The 12703-nt window shown below is 38.7% G+C and overlaps 1 protein-coding gene across 4 annotated transcripts in view; it reads left to right on the top strand.

Annotated features, from left to right (window-relative positions):
* The first annotated feature begins 419 nt into the window (after positions 1 to 419).
* Positions 420 to 12703, top strand: part of PELI1 (pellino E3 ubiquitin protein ligase 1) — a 135335-nt gene continuing 123051 nt past the window's right edge. For all 4 annotated transcript variants that reach the window (XR_004624932.1, XR_004624933.1, XR_004624934.1 and 1 more), the window contains exon 1: positions 420 to 551. The gene's annotated coding sequence lies outside the window, so the exon portion shown is untranslated. The remainder of the gene's footprint in view (positions 552 to 12703) is intronic.

Genomic DNA, 12703 nt, shown 5'->3' with positions numbered 1-12703 from the left:
TCTCCCCGCCACCCCGCCACCCCGCGAGCATGCGCAGTGCAGAGAGAGCCGGGCAGCATCCTCATCGACGATGTTTCCCTTTTTTCTTCAGTCGGAAAACTACAACTCCCAAGAGACCACTCGGCGTCGCGTCCCCGCCCTTCGCGGTGGCCCTGCCCGGTCCCCTCCCTCCTGCCCGCCCTCCTGCTAGTCCCCTCCCCTCCTTCCGAGTGTGTGTCAGTGACCCAGAGGCGGTGTGAGGCGGAGGGACCGTCGGGGGGCTCCGCCGCGGCCGCCGCCTCCACCAGCAGCACCAGCCGCGCCGCGCGTTCGGATTTGCCTCGAGCCCTCCGGGAGCGCACCACAAAGCGGGCCCCGCGCCTTTCCCTCCGCCCGAGGCTCCTCAGCACTCGGCTCAGCGGCCAACTTCCCTTGCGGGGCTTGGTCGGCTGGCGAGGAAGGCGGCGGCAGAACGCTGGGCTGTCTCCTCGCGCTCCTCGCGTACGCACACTTCACCCCCTCGCTCCGGATCTCGGGGCCGTGCTAGGATTGCGGCCACCAGCAATTGTCCGGTGAGTGTGGCCGCGGCGCGCCGCGGGAGGGATGGTGACGGGGTCGGCGAGGGGTGCAGGCAAGGCGGGAACGCAACTTCCTCGGCTGCTGCCCGGGGTGACCGGCCGGCTCTCCCCGCCCGTCTGCGCGCCCCTGCGCTGGAGGCGGCCGGGAGCTGAGTTTGCGGCGCCGGCATCCCGCGCCCTCGCAGGAGGAAGCGCCTTTGTCAGGAGCCGGCCCGACGCGCCCTCCCCCTTCGCCCGGGAGTCCGGCGCGCGCCGGCCAAGTCCGAGCCCAGCGCCCCGCGCCGGGCCGCATGCTGCGGGAGGGGAGCTCCGCGGGGGCGGGGAGGAAGAGAGAAATGAAAGAGAAACAAAGGGGGCGGTGGGCTTTTCTTTTGTTTGTGCGAATCTGCTAACTTCTTTCTCCTTCCTTACATAACGCAGACTTCCAAGTTAGTCATTCTTTTTATTGTTGTGATTATTGTCATCTTCTCTGCGTGTCTCTCGCATTTCCTTTCATCCCTGGATCTCAGAGCGTTTAAAAACACTAATTAATTACACCTCTGGGGTCCCTACGAAACAAGTTAATACGCCCGTTTTCGTAAGTGGGTAAACTGAGGTCCGGAAAAGCTCTCTAATTGATGGATACTCTTGATCTTCCACCGCGCCTAGTGTCTGAGGACCTGAAAGCATTTATGAGTAAGAACTCGTTCTCCAATGCCCCGTGGAAAAGTTAAAGATGCTCATTTTAGTTACAGGTTAACTGAAGTCTGAAAGAAGTCTGGGTAATTGTTAGGTAGTTCAAACAATAATTCTTCTTGCATAGTATTTGAATCTTAAAACCTCAAAGGACTCTTGAAAAATGCTTCGAGTTTGGAAAATGCTGTAAATCATAAACTCATCTCACCATCTACTTTTATTTTTGTACACTCAGGTCTCCTATGAGGCAAGAGAGCAATGATGGGGGGCGGGAGGGCAGAGAATTTTTTTTAAATGTAGATTTGACAGATATTAATCACTACACACAAATGTGTGGAAATGTGTCTTGGTTTTAACAGCATCAACAGCCTTCCCATCGTGTAGTCATCAGACAGTATGTTAACAAATAATTGAGTGAGCATTTTATCCACAGATGCTGGTTGTGCCAAGCACTGAAGCTTTAAGTGTTTGAAAAGGTCATCTGTTTGTTTTGGTTCAAAGGCTGTGTACTTTTCCTCCTCTGCAAAATGTTATTTTGTTTTCCTAGCAGCTGATCTTTTGTTTCAGAACTGGTTTTGTCTTTTTCTACATTGAATATGTATTATAATTGGGGAGAGATGTAAGGTGCTTTTTTTTTTTTAATTTATATTGTAGTGTGAATTCAAATTTTTGAATTGTGGAGAAGGTTCAGTTTCTTCAGTTACTCTGTTTCAGTTTATGGTGTTTCCTTTAAAACAGGAAATGTTTTCTCAGAGTGATCAGATTTACATCTCTCAAAACATTGTCCTTATTGTACAAATACATCATATGAATTCCCTTTTTTTTTTTTTTATTCACACCAACAACCTCTTCTGGAGGAAAATGCTTAACTCTGAGGACAAGCTTATTTATTTTGGTAGTGGAACCAAACTGGAGGGTACCAAAAATTTAAATCAGGCATGATTTTTATTAGTTATTTCCTGAGATGAATAATGATCAGAACTGTAGTAACAGTGAATACTTTCACTTATCCTAATTAGTCTTGAATTTAACTTTGTGTAATATACTTGCCCCCAGATTTTAGTTTCTGGTGGTTCCATCAGAAAAGATAAGTGAGACATTTGCTATTTTCATATTTCTCTCCAATCCTCTAACCTGTCTCCTTCCTGTAGTATGTTTAAAGAGGTCTTGAGTTTAAAACAAACAATTGGAAATAGAACAGTTAAGTGTATGGAAAGTTGCATATGGTGAAGTGGTTTTAATGCCTCATCTAATAAATGTACATCTTTTAAAGAGAAAACCGTCACCTAGGTTTTCATTAATGTGTTAGAGGTGCTATAATGCAATAACGGTAGTATTTATTGACTTTAAAAAAAAGCTGGAAATTGTGTCTTAGTGACAGATTTGGGGTGAAGGGGGGAGAATCTGTGCTCTCCTTAGAGTTGTCATTTCAGTGACCTTCCAGTTAGTTGATTATGTTGAACTTTTTCTGTAGCTTTTACAAACTAGATTTGCCAGAGGCATTTGTACTTTAAGGAAGCTACTGACACAACATCTTGGCTCAATCACAGGAGTCTGAAGGCAGAAGTTAGTGTTGACTGGCAAAGCCTGGCACTGAAGGTTTCCTGGTATCATTGGGAACTCTTCAAGACATGACTGAAAAGCACAGGTCAGGGAAGTGAGTGGGGTACCGCTGAATGCTAGTCAGGCATGTTGAAAGGCGAAGTCTCCATAGGTTGCTATTTGACTTTGTTTCAGCTTTTCCGGTTGTCATAATGTCACTTGTAGATTCAGAATCTTGTGATTCAGAGTATGCCTTATTGTAGTTGTCCAGTGGGTCAGATGATGAGGACTGTACTGTAGTAATCCTGCTTTGTGAACAACTGTTTGCAGACAAACTTCTGGGGTTGATGAAGATTTTATTTATTTATTTATTTTTGAAGATTTTATTTATTTATTTGACACAGAGAGAGAGACAGCCATCGAGAAAGGGAACACAAGCAGGGGGAGTGGGAGAGAGAGAAGCAGGCTCATAGTGGAGGAGCCTGATGTGGGGCTCGATCCCATAACGCCGGGATCACGCCCTGAGCCGAAGGCAGACGCTTAACCGCTGTGCCACCCAGGTGCCCCTGATGAAGATTTTAAGCCCAGACTTAGAATTGAAAACTATCTTTCTAATATTCTCAAACACCTACATCTTACCACTGTACATCAATATAGACCTATTATTTATAGACCTAATATTTATTAAATTGGAAAGATTTATATGGATTATTTCATTACATATATTTTAACTATACAGTATATAATATATTAAAATTTCAAAATGACAGGTATATGATGGCACTAAGATGGTTTCTAGGAGTTTTTTTGGAAAAATAGTGTTACTCCAAAAGTTACATTTATGTCATTTAATTAAAAAGAATGAAACAAATTTAGGAGCCAGTGGAAAGAAGGAAGAGGAAAATCAATGAAAGAAGGAAACCTGATGAAGATGTTTTTAAAGAGTACAGTATAAAAGATTCCTGGCAACATTATATAAGGGACGAAATTCTAGCTAAAATCTATAAACAGTGAATTCCACTTAGCACTTTCTGTTTATAGATTTCTAGCCATCTTTTCCATATTCCCTCTAAATATATTACACAGGAAAAGTAAACAAATCATTCTTTCAAGGGATTTGGGTTGTTGGAGGTTTTTTTACACATGTGGTGGTGGGGGAAGGGGGGAGTATTGTTGTTTTTCTTTAAGTTTGACCTCTGCCAGAGAAGATTTTCCCCCACGCTAATGTGTGGGAATCTCAAAACAAGAAATATTGGTCACTGAAACAGCTAGATATAATTTCAAGGTATGCCACTAGCTTTTCTTACCTTATCTTGAAAGACCACTTCTAATTTTCCTTTCAAAGGTTGAAAATAATTGCCTAACATATTACACTTATTAGGCCCTACACAATTTCTGTTGTTGTTGCTGAATTAATTTGCAAGTAATAAAGAAGCAACAATGATTTCTTGAGGGAATATCAAGGAATTTATCATTTTTTTTCCTTTTTAAATAGAAATGAATAATCGAAACGTATGAATATCTGATTGGAGCCTTTCAATTAACATAGCTTCCTTCAGAAATAAACTTAGAGGCAAAGAGCTTTGTTGGGTAATTTAAGAGAAATGAATTGTAAATGAGTCTAAGAAGATGTGATTATTTTTTCAGAATGTGTAGACAATGTTTTCGATTTTTTCTTTGCTGCAGTAAACTCTGTTTCAAAGAACTAGAATTCTACATAGTACTCCTTGTATTACCCCTGTAAGACTTTTTTATACACCACAAAATACCATTTACAGAAAAATAGAATATGTTGCTGTTGCCTATAAATGGGAAAATTTGGACATTTGTCATTCCCCAGTTAATCTTGACCATTCATGTAGTTAAAAAAAAAAGTTCTAAATTCAATACACATGTAATTTACTTCCTTTTCAAAGTATTTATTACTGATTTTTCTTTTATAATGAACCCTTGGGGTGTTGCTAATTCTAAAAATATGTAGTACCCTAGTTTCCCACCATCTTCTGCAGTTTCTTTTCCTATCATTTTTTTGGCTACAACTTTCTTTCTCCCCTAAATTGTCTAAAATAAGCTAAGAAATGTTTACACATACTTGACAAGAAATACAGTCAGCTATTTATTATGCTGAACTTCAGCTAAATTTCATCATACAGGGTTCATTGAATTTGTTTTGGAGATAGAAGTACACTTTGAAAGGGGGTTGGTAAAGCAGGGATAGCAAATAGATTTCACCTTGGGTACCAAATCTAGTTACTTGGTGATGGCTCCCTGCACTATATTTAGAAAACCGGGAGTCCCAGTTCAGACTCAGCAGGACAGAGTGCTGTGATTAGGAGTTTCTGCTTTTGGGTGGGCAACGGACTTTTGACATGAACCCCAAATATTCATTCACTGAGTATTTATTGATGTCTTTTATGTGACAGGCACTGGTCTAGATGCTGATACCACTCACACAGACTAAAAGTAAAAGCTCTGCCTTATTGTGTTTACATTCTAAACCAAGACACAGGCAATAAAATAAATAAGTAAAATATTTCATGTTTTAAGGATAAATGACCTCATTTCTCTTTTTTTTTTTTTGAAAGATTTTATTTATGTCCTTATTTATTTGAGAGAGCGAGCATGAGAGTATGAGGGGGGTGGTGAAGGGAGAGGGAGAAGCAGACTCCGTGCTGAGCAGGGAGACCTGACACAGGTCTCGATCCCAGGATCTCGGGATCATGACCTGAGCCGGAGGCAGACACTTAACTGGCTGAGCCAAGCAGGCTCCCCAAATGACCTCATTTCTTCAAGAAGTAAATAAAAGAAACAAGAAAGGGAGAGGAAGCTCTAAGTTTAAAAGAGACTTCAGAGGTATATCTACCAAATGCAGCATATTGACCTTAGTTAGATCCTGCTTTGAGCAAACTAACTGTAAAAAGATGTTAATGAAAAATTGGGGAAATTTGAATATTAGATATTTGATTAAAAGGAATTGTTAGTTTTTGTAGGCATGACAATGTATAATGAATGGGTTTTAAACAAGAGTCCTTTTAGAGATCTTATGTATTTATGAATTAAAATATCATGTCTGGATTATTGCTCCAAAATAATTTGGAGGGAGGAGGAGCATAAATGAAACGAGATTGGCCATATATTGAAAGTTGTTGAAAGTAGATGATGGATACCTGAGATTTCTCATATTCTCTCTACTTTTGTGTATGTTTGAAAATTTCTGTAATGAACAGTTTTATACATACATCCACACATACAGGAGAAAATAAAGCAGAGAAGGGGAAGAAGGAACAGGGGGGATGTGATAGGAGGAGGATGCAGAACAGACCTCATTGAGAAGGTGATAGGTATTTGACTAAAGACCTGAAGGAGGTGAGGGAGTAAACCTTGCAGATAATCCTGGGGCAGGACACAGGCAAAGAGAACAGCAAGTAAGAAGGCCCTGAGGTACAGAATCTTGACTAGAATGCAAGAAACTACAAGACCCAGTGTGACTGGGTTAGAGTGATAGAGTAGCAGGAGATTGGTCAGAAAAGTAAAGGGAGGGGCCAGGAGACCATATTGTATAGGGCCTGGTTGGTTATCCATCCTTGCTTTAAAGTAAGGACATTTATTTTATACACTTAACTAAAATAAGTCTACTTTAGTCACCCTGAAAGCTATACACTTATTTCAAGAATACTAGCATTACTCAAAATATTTTTGGAACTACCTTTCTTTGGTAATTGCCTTCTAAGCCAGTTTAAGAGCCACGTATGAAAATAGCTCAGTACTTTAAATTTGCTCCTTGTTTTTAAGGGAAAAGGGGGTCTTAGCCACATGATATCTCATTTCATTTATCAGATATGACTCAGAAAGGATTTTGGACAGAAAATAGGAAATAACTTCAGGCTGTTTCTAAAAGTCACATTCACTCTGAGAAGGCAATTACTATTTCTAAAAATCAGATCTACCTATAGACTGAAAAGGAGTTTTAGTAATGTGGACAACTGTAGCATCATTTAGAGTAAGGATCTAACCTCTAAGAGTGACTAATATGGAAGAGACTGTTAAACTCATTGAGATACTTAAGTTTTGTCTGATGCGTTAAAAGGCATACACATGTACATGCAAGACCGTGCACACTTCTTAATGATTAAGTACTCAAAACAATCATTGCAAATAAATTTCCATGTTATGTATTCAAGACTGGAGAGATGGCATTTATAATGTAATGAAGTTGTATAACTTCCTTGTTGCCATGGCATACACTTGGGAAGTTGAAATACTAGCACACCTTTAGTGTTAAGAGATTGATCTGGCTCTTAAGTCTTAAATTCATGCTTCAGTTCTCAGATTAGTAGTTGCTTCCGGAACATGATTATTTGCCATAATAAAGAGCTGTGTTTAAATCTTTTATTATTGTAGAAAAATTGATATCATCCCCCAATTGTTTGAAAGGCTCTCTCAAAAAAACCCTCCATAGATATGGAGTTTTAAAATCTTAGATTCATAGGACAATATACATGTGGAGATTACTAGTTTTGAATGATTTTACACTAAAGGATTAAAATGATAAATGATTTTCATTTTTGTAGGGATGTTTTCCAACCTGAGAAACTAAACTTATTTCAGTGATTTAACTTTGTTGATAATGCTGAATTTAAAAAACCATTTTTTTTCTAGTTAATGATGCATAATAGGAGGGCACAGTGTTTTCTTTTGTATTTTTAATCAATAATACGTAGGATTTAATAGGATTAAGTAGAATTTATAACTTTTAATATATAATAAATTGCAGAGATGCCTGGCTGGCTCAGTCAGTAGAACATGCACGCTTGATCTCGGGGTTGTGAATTTGAGCCCCATGGTGCGTGTAGAGATTACCTTAAAAAAAATAAAATCTTAAAAAAATAAAAACAAAATAAGTTGCATAAAGTGACCACTAAGAATATAAATATGTAACAATATAAGGAATACTTTAACAAAAACTCCCTATTTTAAACATTTTTCAAAAAATTCTTTAATTTCTTTAATTCAATCAGAGTTTTGGGTTCTTTTGGTGTGTATATATGTGTAGTGTACGTATAGATAGAACCTTTCTTCATATACTGTATATACTATCAGGATTTAGATGCTAGGCTGGATTATTTAATGTATTTTAAACACTAGCCTATTGGCATAGAACACAGAGCCCATGTTTAATTCCTGGGCTTTCCATTAACTCTGAAGGTCTTTACAAGCTATCTTTGATTCATCTGTAAAATACAATAAAAAGAATAATAGTTTTTCATGAAGGACTTTGAAATTCTATGATGGGACCATTGTGATGTGTGGCTCACTTTAGAAATTGCTTTCAGTCTGTTGATTTGGTGGTAGGGTTATGAATCTGTTTTTCATTTCCATTTTTGTGGAATAAATAAATAACTTATGGTGGAGGAGGAAGAGAAAGTGGGGGAGGGGAAGAGAAGGAAGGAAAGAAAAAATTGGCTCTCACAAAATAGTAAACATGTCCACAGATAACTTGGATCTACTTAAGTGTCCATGATTTAATGAGCTAAGACTCAAATTTATAAATTAAATAGAGAATAGTAATAACAATACAGCTTTCATTTCAAAGAAAAAAGTTGCTTTGCAAAAGGGGCATCTTAAATTTCATGTTGGCTTAAACTTTGTGACCATGATAAAGCCTGTATTTATTTTGGGAAATAATAACAATAATGAACTGATAATAATGTTAATAATGATGGTGATAATAATTAGCAGTAATGAATTATTTGAAAATTAACTCTATTGGGGCGCCTGGGTGGCTCAGTCAGTTAAGCATCTGACTCTTGATTTCATCTCAGGTCATGATTTCAGGGTCGTGAGATCAAGCCCCTAGTTGAATCAGGGGCTCCATGCTCAGCGGGGAGTCTGCTTCTCTCTCTTTCTCTCTCTCTCTCTCCCTCTCTCTCCCTTCCGTTCCCTCCCTCTCTCTGACCCTATCCACTTGTTCACATGTGCACGTGCACTTGCACGCTCTCTCTCTCTCAAATAAATAAACCTTTTTCAAAAAAAGAAAACTCACTCTATTACTTAAACTCTGTAGATATTTGCAGCATCAGGTTCCAGGATGTTCTTCTCAACTTGTGCTTTGCAAGGTATTAGTATTCCACATCTTTGCAGCTCTCACTTCATCTCTCTTACTTTCATCTCTTCCTCACTTTGTTACTGGCTCTGTTTACCTTCCTTTGCTTGCTTTAGTGCCCACTGCTTGCTCTTCCACCATGTTTTCTACATGTCTGCCATTTTTGTACTTGCAAAGTGGGCTTGGAATGAATGAAGGGTCTTAAAGAGGTAACAGGTAGATGACAGATACAACACCTGTCCTATTTGTGTCTTACCTACTTAGCTGCTTCTTTTCTTGCCCCCCTCTTTTTTTGCTGTGTGTTCTAGTGGAGAGATAGTATATCCCATCAGCTAGGCACTAAGAGATAACTGTGTGATCCAGAGGATACAGTACTTTTTGAACTGAATAACGTAGGAAATAGTAGTAAACTCATTGAATTGAAAGCCTCATGAGTTAATTTTGCATCCATCCAGAACCTATACCAAACTAGCAAAGTTTGATAGAATTAATAGCCTAGTAGAATTTCAAAGACCATTTTCAGCTCTTGGTGTATGTTGTCTTTCCAAAAACATCAATCAGGGACTTCATCATCACTGTAATAGTAAATGGCCTTGGGAAAAAAACTGTGTCTGGGCTTCTGATAAGGTGCTTTTTGACAATTAAGAGGAAAGGATAGAAAGATCAGTAATGTGTTAAAGAAGTTTATAACTTCTCCATCCTTTCGTGGAATAAATTATAAGGTGATTGGCCTTGATTTTTGCTAGTTAGATGCTCACTGTATTCAACATTATCAGTTGACTTAATTTTTAGAAAGCATCATAAAGTTTAATTTTATTTTTTAACAATAAGTGAAAACAATTGGAGGTGCTTTGTTGGTTCCTCAAAACCTTAATGTTAGATTCCTGGTTCTTGGCAGATGATATCCACAGTACTTCATGTTCCTTGGGTCTATGCCAGATTGATGAACTGCATGTACTGGAAGCATTAAAAGCTGATTTTCTTTAATTTAGACTACAGATAACATAATAGATTTTTCTTTGAATTTTTTCTCACTACTGTTCTTTAAATTTAACAAAGGACCAAAACATCCAAATTACAGAATGTTAAATGTGTGCTTGTTTCATAAAGCAGTGGTTGCTTTTAATTAGAAACCACAGTCACATAGACAAACTTCATGTATCTAAAAGCTTTTTAAATTTACTTACAGCTTTACTGTAATTTTCATTTAAAATGGGATGATTCAGCCTCTGAACTAAGTCCTATAGGTTCTCCAAAGGAGCAATGAATTTTGAGTTAGGTCCTTAAACTGTTCAACCTAGATCATGTCTGTGACTTCAGTGACACCAGACCTTTTTTTTAAATTCATCACTGATAGTTAACAAAAAGAAAGTCACATTTTGTTTAAACTTTTTGGTTGTGTCTCTTTTAGAAATGGTAAACCAATGTATTTGTATATAGTTCAGCTCTTAAAGACCAGTCTTTAAAGGCTTTAGCCAGAATTTGCCTCCTGAAGCTGTCTGTAAAATGGCTTCCAAAAAGGATTTGCTAGATTTCAGAACTGAGTAGGTTGTTAATGATTCAATATGCCCCCTCATTCTCCTCCTACTTCTTAAATTGAAAGCTCCTTCATAGCATTTAGGTACCCTGAGTCATCATGGCTAAACTCTTAAGAATTATCACATGGAAAAACTCACCATGAAGTAAAATTGTCAGAAAACAATCTGAGTCAGAGACCATTCACTGATCACAGTGATACAACCTAGAGATTGTGGGGTTCATTAAAATCTTTGAATGTACTTACATGTAAGTCTTTGTTATAGGACTCATAAATTATAAGGACTTGTTTATTCTCAGTTAAATTTTAATTGGCTTGATTTTTGCTATTACATGAAAAGGATTTTTTTTTTTTTATTGAATAAATGTATCAGAGAGGTAAAGCAGGAGGATTCTGGATAAAAGCCAATATACCAGAAGTCAAGAGACCTAGAGTTCTGATCCATTTATTTGGTGCGTGAGTCATATATTTCATTTAACTTCCCTAGGCCTTAGTTTCCTTATCTTTATAAGGTTATCAACTCTGTGGTAGCCCTCTTTGGAACCAACTGGTGGCAGATATACCTAAGAGCTGACCCCAGCTCAGTCATACTCCCTTTTTGGTACTGCACTGTCAGCAGCTAGATAGTTGGCATTCTAGATGAAATCTGTCACCTCAACCTTATAAGGTCTTTTATAACTTCATAATTCCATGATTTTAAATGACTTGTTAATACAAAGTCTTTTTTTTAGTCTTTACTGTTTTTTCACGTTAACAATCAGAGTTGAAACTTATTCTGTGAATTAAGAATTCTTTGTAGTCAGAGATAGCATGTTTGGGTTTCATGTAGTACTATAGACTGAATGTACCTCCCCAAAATTCATGTGTTGAAACTTAATCCCTAATACGATGGTATTTGGAGGTAGGACATTGGGACAGGATTAGGTCATGAGGGCAGAGCCTTCATGAATGAGATTAATGATGGTATAAAAGAACTCAGATATCCCTCACTCCTTCTGTCAATGTGAGGACACAGTGAAAAGATGACCGTCTATGAACCAGGAAGTGGGCCCTCCCTAGACACCTAATCTGCCAGTTTTGATCTTGGACTTCCCAGTCTCCGTACTGTGAGGATAAAATATCTGTTGTTAATAAGCCGTCTATTCTGTAGTATTCTGTTAGAACAGCCCAAATGGTTTAAGATATATTGTGATGTTAAATATTGGAGGGGGGGGCGCCTGGGTGGCACAGCGGTTAGGCGTCTGCCTTTGGCTCAGGGCGTGATCCCAGCGTTCTGGGATCGAGCCCCACATCAGGCTCCTCCACTATGAGCCTGCTTCTTCCTCTCCCACTCCCCCTGCTTGTGTTCCTCTCTCGCTGGCTGTCTATCTCTATCAAATAAATAAATAAAATCTTTAAAATAAATAAATAAATAAATAAATAAATAAATAAATATTGGAGGGGGCACCTGGGTGGCTCAGTCGGTTAAGGGTCTGACTTTTGGTTTCGGCTCAGGTCATGATCTCAGCGTCCTGAGATCTAGCCCCAAGTTGGCTTTGCAATCAGCAGTGAGTCTGCTTCTTTCCCTTTCCCTCTGCCCCTCCCACTGCTCTAGCTCTTTCTCCCTCCCTGTCCTCTAAAATAAATAAATCTTACTAAAAAAAAAAAAATATTGGAGAAAATTCATGGGAACACTTAAAATTCCAGGTGAAGTGGAAACATTCGAAATGGTTAGTGATGACTTGTTTTAAACTCATTTCAACTCCTGCATGTTTTGATGGCAAAACTTTAGGTTAGTGAGGTTCAAAGTGATGGGTCTGTTTGAAGTGCACATAGTGAAGCAGAATGAATACCAGCCAGAGAGGCAGAAGGCCTGTCTTCTAACTCTGCAAACTCTTTTTTAACCTGGTTAGTGTCTTCATCTATGTAACAGTATCAGACCATTGCTTCTCAGACATTAATGTATTATGCACATTATCTGGGGGTCATATTAAGATGCATTTTCTGATTCCATAAGTCTGGATGAGCCTTGAGAGTCTGCATTTTTAACAAGCTCCCAAATGCGTTGCTGCTGTAAACCATGGAACATATTTTATAGAAGTATTATGATGGTTTGATGTTCTTCTGGCTGGGTCTTTAAATCTTAACTCTACTTTTTTTTCTCTGACTCCCTCACATGAAATTTTATTAAACTTGTTTTTGAAGCCTCATTTCTCTAGGTTCATTGCCTATTTTCTCAGTCCGATAGCTCCTTTAGTTTTGCTGTTTTTCCCTTCCCAGAACCAACTTCATAGGTGGTCATTCAAGTTA

The sequence above is a fragment of the Ailuropoda melanoleuca genome, chromosome 4 (genome assembly GCF_002007445.2).
Source record: "Ailuropoda melanoleuca isolate Jingjing chromosome 4, ASM200744v2, whole genome shotgun sequence".
NCBI classification, from domain to species: domain Eukaryota; kingdom Metazoa; phylum Chordata; class Mammalia; order Carnivora; family Ursidae; genus Ailuropoda; species Ailuropoda melanoleuca.
Note: the sequence above shows the minus strand (reverse complement) of the source record. Positions and strands in the feature narration are given on the sequence as shown.